We start from the raw sequence: 15,698 nt of genomic DNA on the forward strand, positions 1-15,698 counted from the left end.
GATAAATAAAAGTTTGAGCACTATAGTGTCTTGTGTCTTCACATTAAATGAAAACAAGTGAATCTGACATTTCAATAAGACATGATTAAAACCAAATAATCCATTTATATTTCAGATTTTTTAAAATTTAATTTAACAACAACAAATGTCATTCATGCTGGCCCGTGTGTTTTGGTTTATTGTGATTACTGGTATGTGCATTTTGACTTACTGTTTCAAAATAAGTTGTGTGTAATGAGCTGAGAGAATAGAATAACAAAAATAATTACTCACCAGCTCTCTAAAATGTTTAGCTTTGAAAAGAGTTATGTTAAAAAATGATATAAAAGAATGATTATTTTTGCATATAATGCTAATGGAGCCCAGTAGAGAAACCCAGAATATCTATCATGTTGACTGTTACTTTAAGAATGTAATAGTTTGGGGATAATTCTGTATTGGGGAAAGAGATTGTCCAAGATAGCTTTCATAACTACTAAGTTTCACTATAAGCTATCAGCTTTTGCACAAAAAACACACACATGGTCACGATTTATTCCTTATCCACACATGTTTATTAAAACTGAGTTTTCTCCAATGTCCATTATTTTAAAAAAATCTCTGTACAACTGAAATTGCAACTTTCATGCAAAAAGCAACAGGTGGTGAAATAATGCTGACCATAAAACCATTATGGCCAATCAGTAGCTTGAAAAAAGGCTATTAGCATTGTCAGTAGGTCGACAATGATGCTATAGCATAGCTGTACTTCCTTGCATTACAAGCCAAAATATTTATTTCCCCCCTTTGTCCAGTGATCTAAAATGTTGTTTGAGTGAATAAAAGGCCAAAACACATAGAAAAGGCAACATAATAAATACTAATAATATAATAATACTGATGTTTGTGCAGATGATCACAATTTTTGTTCCTGTAAACAGTTCCCAGCGATAACAACGTATTGAAATGATATGTACTATAACTGTACAAGTGCTTTTGGTTCATTGGTGTCTGCTTGGAATGGAGTTGACATGTGTCGCGATAATGGTGGAAAAAAAGTAAAGCCATGTTCCACAGGACAATGCTTTTTGTATGCGATTGGTTATGAGCCCTTATCCGGGCACTTGAGAGGAGATCTCAAACCCCCGAGGAGACAGAACAAGAGAGGGATTCGGAAGCGGCATCAGAAAAAGGCCATTCACTCTCATTAATGAACAGATGTGTGGAACATGCCTCTGGTCTCAACCATGCTGCATGCAGGCTCTGTGTCTCGAGCTCCATCTGCCTGATTGTATGCGGCTGTTACACATGAAACTAATGAGGAATAACAGCAGGATAAATAGTAAATACAATGTGTGAATGAGTTTTTTTTTAAAAAGAGGCACAATTCAAGTCACCACCACCAACAACAACAACAACAACAACAACAACAGGATTGGAAGTTGATGTCTCTATTTGGACTAACTCTACAACCACTAAGTATCTAGAGTACATGTTTGTGACAGAGGCTAAGTCTGCTTACATCAGTAATACCTGTAAACACATGAGTAAAACAAGCAGTTTTGTTCAAGCAGCTGCATATTACTCATTTCATCAAATTCTCATTTGCCAGTCTTCTAAGCAGTCTCTTAAAGTTTGAAAACATTCACGTTCAGACTCAAGTATTTTATTGTCAAAATGGAATTATGAGTGTCATCCTCAAGTCAAATTGTGCCTGTTATAAAGATTTACAAAGGAAATATACAAAATACAAAACTAAGCAACTATATTATAAAAAAAAAATTTAAAAAGCAAAGTAAATCTAATAAAATAAAGTTCTTCAGTATAATATAAGGAAGCACAGGTCGAGGTTACGAGGGCGAAAAAGAGAAAACACGAGCATGATGAATAATGTAAGTAATATGAATATTGTACAGTGTTTAATGGTGACATGATAAGTATGATATGAAATATTGCACATGATACATGTGATAACGTTGCACAGCGGAGTCTTGTCAGGCTGAGGAGTTGTTTAAGTCAATCATTCAGTTAAAGCCGGGTTTTCCCACACAAAAAAAAAGGAAAACGTGGTCAGATAAGACCACATCAATAAAAGGTCTGAGCAGTTTTATTGAGGCACAGCGAACTGTCCTTAAACTTTGATGAAAGGTTAGAGGCTTTTGAAACCATGTAATGACACTTGTTGTGGTCAGGGGCAAGGTCCACTCCTGAAGGAGCGGAAGCCGTTATTTAACCTTAATAGCTTTTTTTGTGTGTATGCAACAATGTGAAAGTGGTAGTGTCACTGCAATAGATCAGTAAATTACATTAGATGTGTACATTTTGAGTCAAAGGCTTAGAACTACGCACATTGATAGTTTAGAATAACACGTCAAACCAGACTCGACGATGACAGTTTCGGTTTTAGGAATATGTATTTTTTTGTCTACTTTTCCAGACTAATATAACCTGGTTTTATAGCGTTTAACTGCCTTTGCACTTTACCCCTATACTGCAGAATGCCGCTGTGAGAATTTGAGCTCAGGCTTCTTATATGACACACATTGCTCCCGTGCTTGCCGCCCTTCATTGCATCTACCCACTGGGAGCAGAATTGGGTTCAAACCAAATCTTTTGTTGAACTCCAAAGCGCTGCACGTGGGAGCGTTTTCCTGTATCTCAATGTGAAAATAATGTCACATTTGTTCTTCATCCGAAGCACCCTATTATTAGAAATGCTTGCAATTGTTGTTGCCAACATGGGACATTTGTTGTGTGATATACATCTCTCCCTCTCTCTCTCAATGTTTGCTGTGTACATCTACACTGGTTGTCAAATGAAACCATTTTCCCACAATTCCTCATAAATGCTTTAGAATGTTTCAAGTATTTGAAAAAAGAGTTCTGGTTCATTATAAGGTTCAATAATATATGTTAAATTCAAACTGTACTGTAGTTTTACTACATCTGTGTTAATATCTGCAGTATATTTGAGTTTTAATCCATAGTACGGTATTTCTACTTTGTATAACACCATGTAAATGTTGTCTTGAAACTTTAAATCTTGACCATAATTGAACGTTTTTTGTTGAGTGTTATATAGAGTGATGGTAATTCATTAATATCTAATTAAAAATCCATATAATCAGAAATTCATAAACTACCTGAGAGATGGACGGATACTAATGTTTTACTCACCTGCAGAAAAAAATGACAGCTACTCATAATTTGATAGATTTTTCTTTATTTTGTTAAATAACCCTAACCCGATACTCCCCATTTGAGCCTCCGTAATTTTCCTCCGCATTGTTTGATATTTCTTTTTACTTTTACCTCTTATAACTGCTACAGCATTACATATAGCATTATACGCCTAATCTGTTCTCACTTTCTATTTCCTCTCCCTCCTCTATCTCTGTCTCGCACACACTTGCAATCCTTCACAGACTCTCACAGATTTCTGTCTGCAGAGATACTGAAGATTGATGACAGCTATTCCAGAGAGCGTCGTCTCCGTCTTTGACGCCGTCCTTTTCTTTCCCTCCTCTCTCTACAGTCTTGTCGCTCCCCCCCCCCCCTCTCCCCCTCTCTGAAGAAGGTCAGCCTCTCTTACTGTGGTTAAACTACTCCATCTGTCTCTCCGCTTTTCCTGTCCAGCCCAGCCTTGGGCCGACTGATGAATCTCTCACACCTGCAGTTGTTTCAGGGATAATTCACTGTCACTGCTGATGTGTGTGTGTGTGTGTGTGTGTGTGTGTGTTTGTGTATGAATTGTTTCCTTTCCTATTCAGGGGATATGAATCCTATACAGGTTGGTTCCTGTGTTCAAGAATACAATTTAATTTTGTGTGGTTGGCTCTGAACACATGACTGCATTTGTGTTTGTGTGGCGAAGCTTCCTATATCCCATTTGTACCAAAAGAGGATTACCATGTTTTTTTTTCATCTCCACCTTATTGAGCTTTATTGTGTTTCTCCTTCATCTCATTCATTTTCAGACCGCCTGCAGATCCGTTCGATTTTCTTACCAGGTGCCCGTGCTCGCAACGCGTGCACATGTGTTTGCTCTCCAGGTGACTGTGCACGTGATTGACACACGGCAGTGAAAAGATTTTCAGACACAAAATATCAGTTCTTCTAGACAAAGATATGGATGGTGGAGGCGTCCAGATGGTGGGTGTGAGCAGATTTCTGATGTGGCTCTTGAAATGTGAAGAGAAGATCAAGGACATGGCACGAAAAAGACACCCACACACACACACACACACACACACACACACACACACACACACACACACACACACACACACACACACACACACACACACACACACAGGTACAAGAAGGGAGAGCATGTTAAAGAAAGCAAAGTCATGTTGTTTATAATATGCAGTGACTTTCTGTACATGCATGCACCTCAAGTTTCAACTTTGGCATTCACTTGCGCACGAATCTGCAAAATTTGCATGTCGATTTATTTTTCTATAATTGTAAACATTTGCATAGAAATAGGTTCACACGTCTGCTTTATTCATTTATGCTTTGTGGGACTTCAGCAATTTATTTCTGTGTTATCGTTGCCCATATTCTCCACTGCAGAATACAGGTCACATCACCCTATTAATATTGTAGTTCAGGTAAAACCTCGAGGAGATGGTTGGGTCAGATTTAGAGCTGCTACAATGTGTTTTATGAATGGAGGACACGTATATAGACTGTTGACTATGACGCGACTGTGAGATCAGTCACTAATACTGAGTTTGCAGATCAGGGTCACGGGGTGGAGAACCTGGAGCAAGGCCGGAGCCTTAGTATTCTCCAGTGTGGTTCTGTGCATCCGTTCCTACTTCCTTATTTACCATATGTTGACTACCGCAAAGCCTGTCTCCTTTTTTTGGGAGTTGTATAATAAAAAAATACCTAACATAGGGCACCATTGTCCACCCGTGCCTTATTTCCTGTAACTCTCTCTCTCCTTGCAACTGTCTAAAAAGGCAACATGCCATGCAATAGCCTTTGAAGCAAATACACAGCAGATATTTCTAAGAAAGGGTTTATCTAATTTCAGCAAAATGGCATCGTAGTAGCTCGTGCCACAGAATTATTAGTAGGATTTCAGGCATTATGACGATGGCAACCCCTTGGGTCCCACACAGTCTGTTATTAGTCTGAGGCTACACTGTTGTCAACAAGTGAAAGTGCCTATTGAACTGACAACCTCACATTGTTCCTGCATTATAAGTAAGTCACTAATCGACTGGAAATCCAACGCTACATTAAACCTCTGTATACGTAAATCAAACAAAATGAAAAATGGATTTTAGACTTCTAATAGAGAGGTTTAGGTGATGTTACCCCACTAAGTGAACTGGTTTTACTCAAGTCACCCTGGACAACAGTGTTGGCTTGGCAACTCTTTTGAAGTACTGTGTTGTTGACTTTGTGCCCCACTTTTTCATCGAAGGTACAAAGACCAAATCATGTTTGGTATTTCTGAATAGGGAGAGAAGCAAGGTGGCATGGTAGTGGTTCATCTTTTTGCCGCAGCTTCGGTCCCTGATCAACTTTGGTCCCTAAATCTATCCAAATGGGAACATTTAGTCTGGGTACACAACATCTACCACCTGGATGTGTTGGTTGCACCATCAGCAATTTATTTTTTTTCTTAATGAGAAATGAGGCTTTCAGACTTTGCATGCAAACTAAAGTAGTAATTGAGATTCCACAGTTTTCTAGTGTACGTGAAGTGATATCCATATTATCTGGTGTTAAGATTCTTTGGCAGCACAATGGTTTGTTAACATTAAATATGAACCTATTTGCCAGAAGAGGGCACTGTTGACCTGTGGTAATTCACTTGAGGGACTGCTTTAGCACCGATATGACATAGGAAACAGGAAGCAGATGTAACTGGTGAGGGTGGTTCCTTTGTGTTGTATTGGTGTACGAACAAACTACACATAGGATGTTAGTATCTTAGAATTGGTTCATACCAGGAGAAGTACTTATTGTAGTAGAAATATACCTCTGTGAGCACGTACGTATGTCTATAAATGAAACTCATTATTATTATTATGATTATTACTGCATGCTTGTGAGATTTATTCTTGCCGACATGGGCCAAATTTGTTTGAAAACGGCTCTCTGTGTTTGTATGTGAGTGATTTTACTGTAGCCGAATGTGTGCGTCTGCTCGTGTGCATGTTCCAGCACTCACATATGGAGTATGCATTTTACCCGTGTGTTTGGCCCGGGCAGACGGGTGAACCCCAGGAATGTAGGAGCCTATAGAGCCGGAGGAAATGGTTTTACCACACAGGGCATTTGCTGCTGCTGGGCAGCTCTGACCCTCCCTTCCCCAGCTTACACAGCTCTGTTGATTCAACAGTGGGATTATCAAGATTATGTCATGACACAGACCAATGTGGTAATAAAAAAAAGAAAGAGAAGTAGAAAACAGACATTGGACATGGACAAAAGCGTCAGCTAAATGAATGTAAAGTAATGTAACATTACGATTAGGAAAGCAACCCCCACGTAAAAGTGTTGGCTGTATGTTGCACATTAATATCAACAGAGGCAGCAAATACACTTACAAACATTATATTATCTGTAGATGAAAATGTTCAGATTCACTACTTTTGTCAGAGTTACCACCTATAATACCCCACAATGAATAAAGGAGGGAAACTACTTTAGAGTCAGGACGTGTATTCAGACTTGAAAGGTTTCTTCTTTGAATGGAGATTAGATTTGAGAGAAAAGGATTGCAATAATAGATGGTGTTTTTGAATTGTGCCTTATTTAAAAGCGGACTGTTGTAAATGGTCCTGTCTGTCCTGTGTGTGTGTGTGTGTGTGTGTGTGTGTGTGTGTGTGCATGTGTTTGTGTGTGTGTGTGTGTGTGTGTGTGTGTGTGTCTTTATGCTCTGGCTGATCATTAATCTGAACTATCAGGACTGATAAGATCTTTCTAAAGGGAGAAGCAACTAAAAGATCACTCTCTGACTGGTGTGTGCGTGTGTGTGCGTGAGTAAGAGAAAGGAGAGTGTATAAAGCCATGGCACTTTAAAAGACCTTGAGTTTGATGATGGTCATACGGCATTCTTGTAAAGTTAAAAGGAAGCTCATAATAGACTTCTTATCTGAGCTGAGGAGACAATAAAAGGAAACAGGTCTGTGAGGTGGAGAAATGGTGAAGACTATTTGTTACCTGTTCAAACAGGAGCCGTTAAGCCACTGACAAAGAGAAGAGAAAAGTCTGGCAGGATGAGAGGCAGTCACATGTGCAGAGATTACTTATATATATATATATATATATATATATATATATATCTTTACCCTGCAAGTCCTTTGAGACAGATGAGAAATGTTTCATTCCATTCTATAACCTATTCTGTTCAAATTATTTAAAAATTGGGTAAAGTAAAATACTAATCAGCAAACATCTTTTCCAAGAATTTAAATGCTCATTTTGAAAAAGGCTTAAAACTGGCAAACAAAACTGTGTAACTGAGTTTTTTTTAAATATTTTTATTGTAAAACTATACTTTGAATTATGTGGTAAACACAATTAAATGATCCTGCAACAAAGCAATACAGTTGTTTGAAATAAAAACTGTTCTGTCAGCCATCCTTCATTATTACTGTATCATCGTGCACTTCGTAATTTGAGAGACTGATATCTTGGGTTTAGTCACATAATTTACCCTGATGATATGAAATGAGGGCCCTCAGCAAGCAATGTCTCAGATCCTGTCATTCAGATGTCTTAGATTATTGTTACATCTACAGTATATGTGTGAAGAAACAGTTTGTCTGTCTTTGCATTAAGCCAGCAACACATTTTGCTTAATGTCTGTAGCGTGGATATTTTGGAAAGAGAAGCTTTCTTTTAGAATTCACTATTTCTAAATCACTCATTTTAACAGAGTCCTAGTTTTAAATAGCTGGGTACATCAATCATATTCCAACCCCTACTAGAATCATTGCGATCCGAATGTCTCTTGAATATCATTAGGGGGCAGTAGAGACCAAGGAAAGAAGCTTAGACGTAAAGAAAGGGGCAGTGCCATTTTAGGGGTTGACTAATTCTGATGCTTCAGATTTCTCTAAAACCATTTCTGTCATCAACAAACATGATAATAGCATTCATTGTCATTCATTCTTTCTCCTACCCAGCTATGGGGAGACAAATGAATTCAAAACAGTTAAGTAAATCAGCCAAAGATGGAGAAGAAAAAAAAACAGTGACCAGAAACAGACATGTACAGGAGCACACAGAGAGTGTGTGAGGAAGCAGCCTGGCAGCCCATCTAGCTTTGCTTTTATGTCCTCGTTGTGTGCACTGAATGACACTGTTATGATTGTCTGTAATGGTTTCTGCCAATGATATACGAGGGAGGGATCCAGCTGCGGGACTGTTCTCCACTCGGCCGAATATCACTCCTCTCCTCTAAATGGCTGCTGTCAGAGACGTTCTTGAGTGTATATAAGCTTGTACACATGGACAGTGTACGTGACCTGATCCAGATCAGGCGCGTCAGGAGCAAGCTTTGGCCTCTCGCAGCCTGGTAGCAGTTTGTTTCTGTGATTAGATTGTGCTGTTATGTGATTCCCCCTGTAATCACCTCGTAACAACTATGCAGTCTGTGGTCCTCAGCAGTCACCCCTCCACCCTGCCTCATCTTCTTTCCTTCCCCTTTCGGTCCCTGCATCTCTTTTCTGACCCAACACACTTGCCTCTTGTGTCTTGATGCAGTGTATCCTCTCAACCTCGCACCCCCGGTATGCACCTTGCCTACAAGAATGAGCAATGAGTGAGAGGAAACTGTGCAGCATGTAGCTCAGGGCACACGGTAGCCATTATGGGGCTACAGCACCGCAGGCGTGCTTGATGAGGGGGAACAACGGAGCCTTGCCTTGGGACACCCCATTAAACTCCCCCTCTTTGTCTTTCTGTCTCTGGCATTCACACACATACTGACACACACTCACAGACTCACACACACACACACACACACACACACACACACACACACACACACACACTCACTGACACACACACACACACACAGACACACACACACACTCGCACACACACACACACACACACACACACACTCACACAGTTCTTTGGTGTGTTCCTGTACATGACCCTAGGCCATGTGTTTCCTCTGGACGATGGTGTTACTGTTAGTTATCCTTATTGCTCGTTCCTCTTTTACCTTCTTTTAAGAAACAACATATTTAAAAACATTCAAACATGCGATACAGAAAAGAAAAAGACATCCTTTGGCTATTTTGAGATTATTGCAGGTTAAATCAAGTGAAACTGCCGAGGATGTATTTCAAAAACAAATAAATGTTTTAAAGGGAACACTTTTTGCTGCAGACAAAAGACAAAATAAAAATCAATTGAGCTTTTAAGAAAAGCTTGGAGGATCTCATTTCATAGCTGTGGATATTGATCATGAATGATGCTTGTTTGCAAACAGTAAAGCCGAGATGGCTTACTGCGGCTCCCCTCATTACACCGGCAATATCATTTTTCAGGGGCAAGTTGAACATTTTTTTCCCACAATTTCTCTAAATGAGAAATGGGCTCTGAAAAAAAATACACCTCAACCATTTGAAACACACGAATCTGAAATGACCTGGTGGGGTTGAACATCCATCCCTCCACGTTCTCTTATTCATCTGGAGTAATTAACATGCTAATGACTTAATAAAAGTCTCCTGGTCCTACGTTGCCTTTGGAGTTGAAATATGACAAAGCACTTTCTAATGAGAATGTGCTACTGTTATTGCTTTTTATTGAACTCATCTTTCATCATAAAAACTTTTATTGAAATCTTTTACAAAGGGTTTCTATACCTCATTCTGAGTGAAAGAATTGAGTCTGACCAAAGAGACATTAAAATTACACTTTGAGACAAATTCTCAACAAAGGTAGCAAGGGAGCATCTTTAGCACATTACCAACTAAAGAATTGGTGGGTGGGGGTTTTGGTGGTTCTGCAGTATCATTTATCATTTGTTTGTTTTTTATCCCTAAGAACTCAATTTTACACCATGAGAACCAAAACTTGATTGTTTTCTCAGGGGAAAATGAATCAGAGGAACACGACCCTGCTAGATAATCAGTTGTCCTTGTCAATGTCTTCTGTAGTTATTTGGTTAGCCAGTTATTGGCTATCCAGTTATTTAGTTAGCCAGATAACTTAGCCACTTGTATGGCTAACCAAATATCTACCTAAGATAAACTCAGGAATCCCCCATGGATATGGTTGGGAGGAACTTGACTGGCCTTTCCAAACTAAAATGTTGGGTTTTGGCATGGGATTGGTTTGTTTAGGGGATGGGAAATGGTTTGGTGTGTTAAAATCAACCATGGTGTGTATCAATGATGCTTGGTTTACCCCTACAGGACAGTGGAACCGTGCATTTCAGCCTGTAAAGTTATTGACCCCAGTATCCCAACAGCAAGATCAGCCTTGTGCGTTGGGCTCCCTCGCATTTAAACTAAATGCACTTTCACTGGCCTTTCAGCACTGGTCCGTTCCACCAACCCCAAAAAAAAATTAAATCTGGGTCATACTCAAATTTTTTACTTCTTACTCCAGAAACAAGTTCATAAATTGGACTTCATATGAGCACTGTTAGAAGCCCAACGGACCAAAACAATGAGCAAAAACCGCAGCAGTGCAAAAACAAATGACTTTTTTGATCATTTATTTTAAGTTGCACATCTCTTACAGAGCATCACAGTGTGTGACACAAATATGCTCAGGGGCATGCTCCGGTTGACATCGCGAAACGGCACAAAAGCAATAAGATTAAGGGGGATGTGATTTTGAATTATGGCTAAGATTGGCACTACCTCTCTGAGATTTTTTAAAGGTTGCCTCTACATTACCTTAATGATTCAATTCCCTCTTGCATGTCAACTGACTGAAATCAAACACACCCACACAAGATGCTGTGACCGAAGCACAAACGTTTTTTGAGGATTTTCGATGACGTCAGAGGAAATAGAGCGGCTGAGTGGACTGGTGGTCATGTGGACTGGTGATCATGTGGACTGGTGATCATGTGGACTGGTGATCATGTGGACTGGTGGTCATGTGGACTGGTGATCATGTGGACTGGTGGTCATGTGGACTGGTGGTCATGTTGACTGGTGATCACTGGTTTACTTTTTAGAACCAACTCTGTTACAGAACATGTATATATTCAGTCCTGCACGACAGACATTTCCCTTTAAGACATTATGAACCGTTAGCAAGAATAAAAATAATGAAGTGCAAAACCACAAACAGTTACCATCAATCGTTCAACAGCTGACAGTAGAGTTTTATGGAGCTAAAGAATGGAATCAATCAAACAGATTGGTGGCGCGAAGAGGATGATCTGAGACATTAGCTTTATGTCACTGGAAACACATTTTTTCAAATTCTCTTGGCAGGACTTAATAAATATTCTGAATATTTTTTAGGCCAGTGTGATGACCACGGCCACACGTGGAAATGATGCTCAAACACTCACCTGACTAGTTTGCGACCCACATAGTTGTTCTAGTTCATTTCTCATGTCCTCAGTTTGCCACGCATTTTAAATTTCATTTGCAGTCAACCACACTCAGTGAATTATCATTAAACTTGATTTCTTTGCAATATTTATTTGTCTAGGTCTGTTTTATCAATCCTTTGTTTTTTTGTCTTTGAGTCGCCGTGAGCATGGGATGCCACTTCCTGGTTCTACTAAAGGTGTGGCTGAGGACTGGAACCAGCTGATTGGGCTAAACCATATGATGGGGGACATTTGGGTTTAGTTGGTTTTGCTTTGTATTTAGTTGTTGTTCATCTTGTCTACACCCATGCTTATTATTAAGTATATACCAGTGTATATGTTCCCTCATATGTCATTGTGGGAGGTCTGTTTGTTCAGTTAACACCTTATTTGTTTAATTGGTATCTTTAGTATAGCTTTATTTTGTTGACCTCTTACAGGCAGAGCTGTTAAAGTCTTGGTTTATGTTGTTTTTTGCATTTCGGGGGAGTAAATAAAAACCGTGCTTTGAGAACCAAAACTCCTGTTTCCCCTTTGCCTCACTGCTTGGTCCCTGACAGCCAGTCGTTTTTTTATTGTTGTGTGCATGTGATTGATACCAATATTCACTTTGGATTAACTGGTGACAGGAGGTCTCCGATCATCACACTTCACAGACACACAGGTCGGTCACTATTTGTGGAAACAACAAATTTTTTAAAAATTGCGAACACAGGAAAACATGACCACCAGTTAAACTGGTTCTGTCATGCATTGAGGATGAGCGAGCTGGAAGGTTGAACCCAGCACAGATTGATAAGGATTTCACGTAGAAGACTCTAACCCTAACCCTAACACAATGAGGGTTAGACCAGTGAATGAACTGAGTTCGCACCACAAGTGCATATGCCGACATAATGTTTTATTTTGTAACCTTAAGGTGTAGAAATTAATCAATCAATGTTTAATGGTATTTGATATACGATTATCATCATATTCCCAAATATATAATACTTACAATATCTTATAACCTTTAGGGAATTGCTGAATTAAATCCAAACTAAATCTGCTGATTTTAATTAATGGTCTTCATTTATAAAATAAACAGTATATATGTAAACTATGTTTACATAGTATGTGCTTGAGGTGTAAATTATAAATACAGTATATGTTGAGTATGTGTCAAACAAAATCTGGGAGTATATCTGGATCCCATAAGAAGGTGACCGACCTGACCAGACATGATGAAAGTACACTTCAAACTCACAAACATTACACCAAGCTCTACCTGCTTCAGCAGTCGGCACCAACTAAACCAAGTTCACAGAGGGATTTTATGTTTGCTTTCATCTGTGGTGTTTCTCCATATTCGGGGCCTGCTTGTGTACAAGCTTTGATATGAAAAATAAAATCATGATGTTACAGCAGTGGCTAACTGATGTTCCAGTGAGTGGGGGGAAAAAAAAGATTATGATCTCCTCCCCTGTCAGCACGGAAAGGTGCAGCATCTCAAATGCAAATTGTTTGGAAATCATATCCATATGCATCTCTGTAAACCACAAAACAGATGAGACCTGACAGCTGAAACAAATTCAAAATGCTGGACAGCTCACATTTCTCCTGAAATGACATCCTCAATTTGATACTCATACGCCTGTGATCCTAACACCATTTGGCACACAGAAATGACTTTTTCATGAACACGCGTCAAGTAAGGTCTGTGTGGACTAGAAAGTAACACATCCAGAAAAATAACAGCCAACCGGGCAGAAAAAATGTACCTTCTTTGTTCTGTTCATTCTCATCGGGCTTGTTGATTTGATGTTGGAGCAGTGTTCGCTATGTGTGCGCATTTTTGTGTTTGTCTGCGAGCGAGTACGAGCTACTGGGACAATGGACTAATTGTGTGAGATAAGGAGTCATAACTAGGGAGATATACTGGGAGAGATGGGAGAATGTAGAGGACATCAGAGGACATCAGTGTGTTCTTGCAGGCATTATCAGCACACTAAGTTTAATTCAAAACCAACAGCGCAACTCACCATAGTCGATAAACCAGTCGACTTCTGGCTTCTGAGTACAAAGTGGATTGTACAGCACATTAAAATATGTGTTCCAAAGTGGCCAGAAAGATACATATTCTTCCTTTGACACTTGTTGAACTTTATGTATAATTATTACGCTCCAGAGAAAATGCATGATGCAATGTCTGACCAAAGCTCGGCAATAAGACCATAAGCATCCCGCCTCCCTCTCTTACAGGTTCACTGATATTCCTTTTTCTATTTACATCTGAATAATTCTCTATCATGAGTCCACCTGAGTCAGGATTGGTTGCTTTACACAGACAGTTTCTCCACTTATGAAATATTAACTCTTGGTCAAGAGCGGGAGGACCATTGATCCTGATCGTGGCTTTGAGAGGGCAGCATCTAACGCAGCCCTGCTGCAAAGCATGACATGACAGGCATGTGAGCAAAGGCTCCACATAAAAGGACACAGTGGAATTAGCATCGCAAAGCACTGCAAGAACCTTTCTTCTAAATAAAGGGGGAGGGAATCTGTGTTTGTGACTTCAAACTGACAGCTTTAGGTAAGACAGGCGGATATCTGTGCTGTGCTGTGTGTGTGAGAGAGAGAGAGAGGCCGAAGATGAGAGAGGGGCCAAAGAGATGCTCCCTCAGCTTCTGCTGGCTCAGCAGTTACTCAGGCTTCTAATTAGGGTCTCCACCACAGAGGCCCCTTCACATCCCCGGTCTGTGGAACGGCCAGATTCTGTACCGAATATGCCGTGACACTGGGCAAGTCAATGATCTAAGTACTTGGTCTGTAGTGGTTTTTCAACAGATGCTATCTAACTAACATTTAGTCTGAAATTGATCCCCAGAGTAGCCTATCACACACACACACACACACAGACACACACACAGACACACACACACACACACACGTCTAGTTGTAAGGACAGTGATTGACATAATTAGTTCCCTTGCCTCTTACCATAACCTAAACCATCACAACTAAATGCCATACCCCAACCCTAATCTTAACCTGTCTCTGACCTCGACCTTAAAACAGGTCTTCTAAAATGTATTGATTTATTTTATGTGGACTTGCTTTTTGACCCCCATAAGGAAGACATGTTTTCGGTCACCTAGACCACACACACACACACACACACACACACACACACACACACACACACACACACACACACACACACACACAGTACAGAAGGCTATCAGCCAAACATGGCCAAAAGTGTTTTATTGTGTTTTTCTCCCTAATCCGAACCATCTGGTCACCTAATTGTAAAGACTCCTGTTCTGCTCCGGAACAGAGTGGAGAATTTACAACGTTGTGCATTAAATCCACTCAGGTTTCGGTGTGAGCTGCAGCCCTCGTGCTAAATGGCGACTGCATGTTATTCCTGACTGGGGAAACAGGAGTTTTTGTGAGGCAGTTGGCATCTTAGCTGCTTAAGTCACAGTGGGTCAGGGTCAAAGGGGCCAAATTTCACCCTTTAGCCAAACACCAGCAATCAGAATTTCCAAACCTGGTTGGAAAACATTACGTAAGAAAGGGTTAGGAGTCAGAGGTGAAAATAGTTTGGGCACCATGAATGGAATCAGCAGATGCAGCCGAGACATTTTAATACAGCAATTTCCTAAGGTTATAATTTGCTCTGCTTGTGTACTCCTTTCATTTACCACAGACACTGATATTACATTTTGAACTTTATCTTATGGGAGCATTTAATAGAGTGGAAAATGGAGTATCCGTTTGAGATGACATTTAAATGTAGAATACGGCTGTTGTCGCATGTACCAATTAAATGGATGAGATTATTTCCACTATAATTGCTAAAGGTATTACTGTTTCCTTGTTATTAAGATATGGTATGTCACAGTAAACCTTTCACTCAAAATGCTTAGCCTTGCGCAGAGTTCTTTTTCTTTTTTTTAGTCTGGGAAAAAGAAATGGAGATTTATTAAAATATATTGGTTTGAGTTTAAAAATAAAAAGTGAATCACGGTGAATATCTCCTATGTAATAATGCAGATGAAGCCCATTCCTCTATAAATCCATAGAACAACATCTGAACATAATCTGTGCCAAATGTCATGCTAATATAGTGAATCAGGGCAAATTTACAGGCTTTGGTAGGGACATGGTCACACGGACTCTGTTC

The sequence above is a fragment of the Scophthalmus maximus genome, chromosome 4, assembly GCF_022379125.1.
Source record: "Scophthalmus maximus strain ysfricsl-2021 chromosome 4, ASM2237912v1, whole genome shotgun sequence".
Lineage (NCBI taxonomy): Eukaryota > Metazoa > Chordata > Actinopteri > Pleuronectiformes > Scophthalmidae > Scophthalmus > Scophthalmus maximus.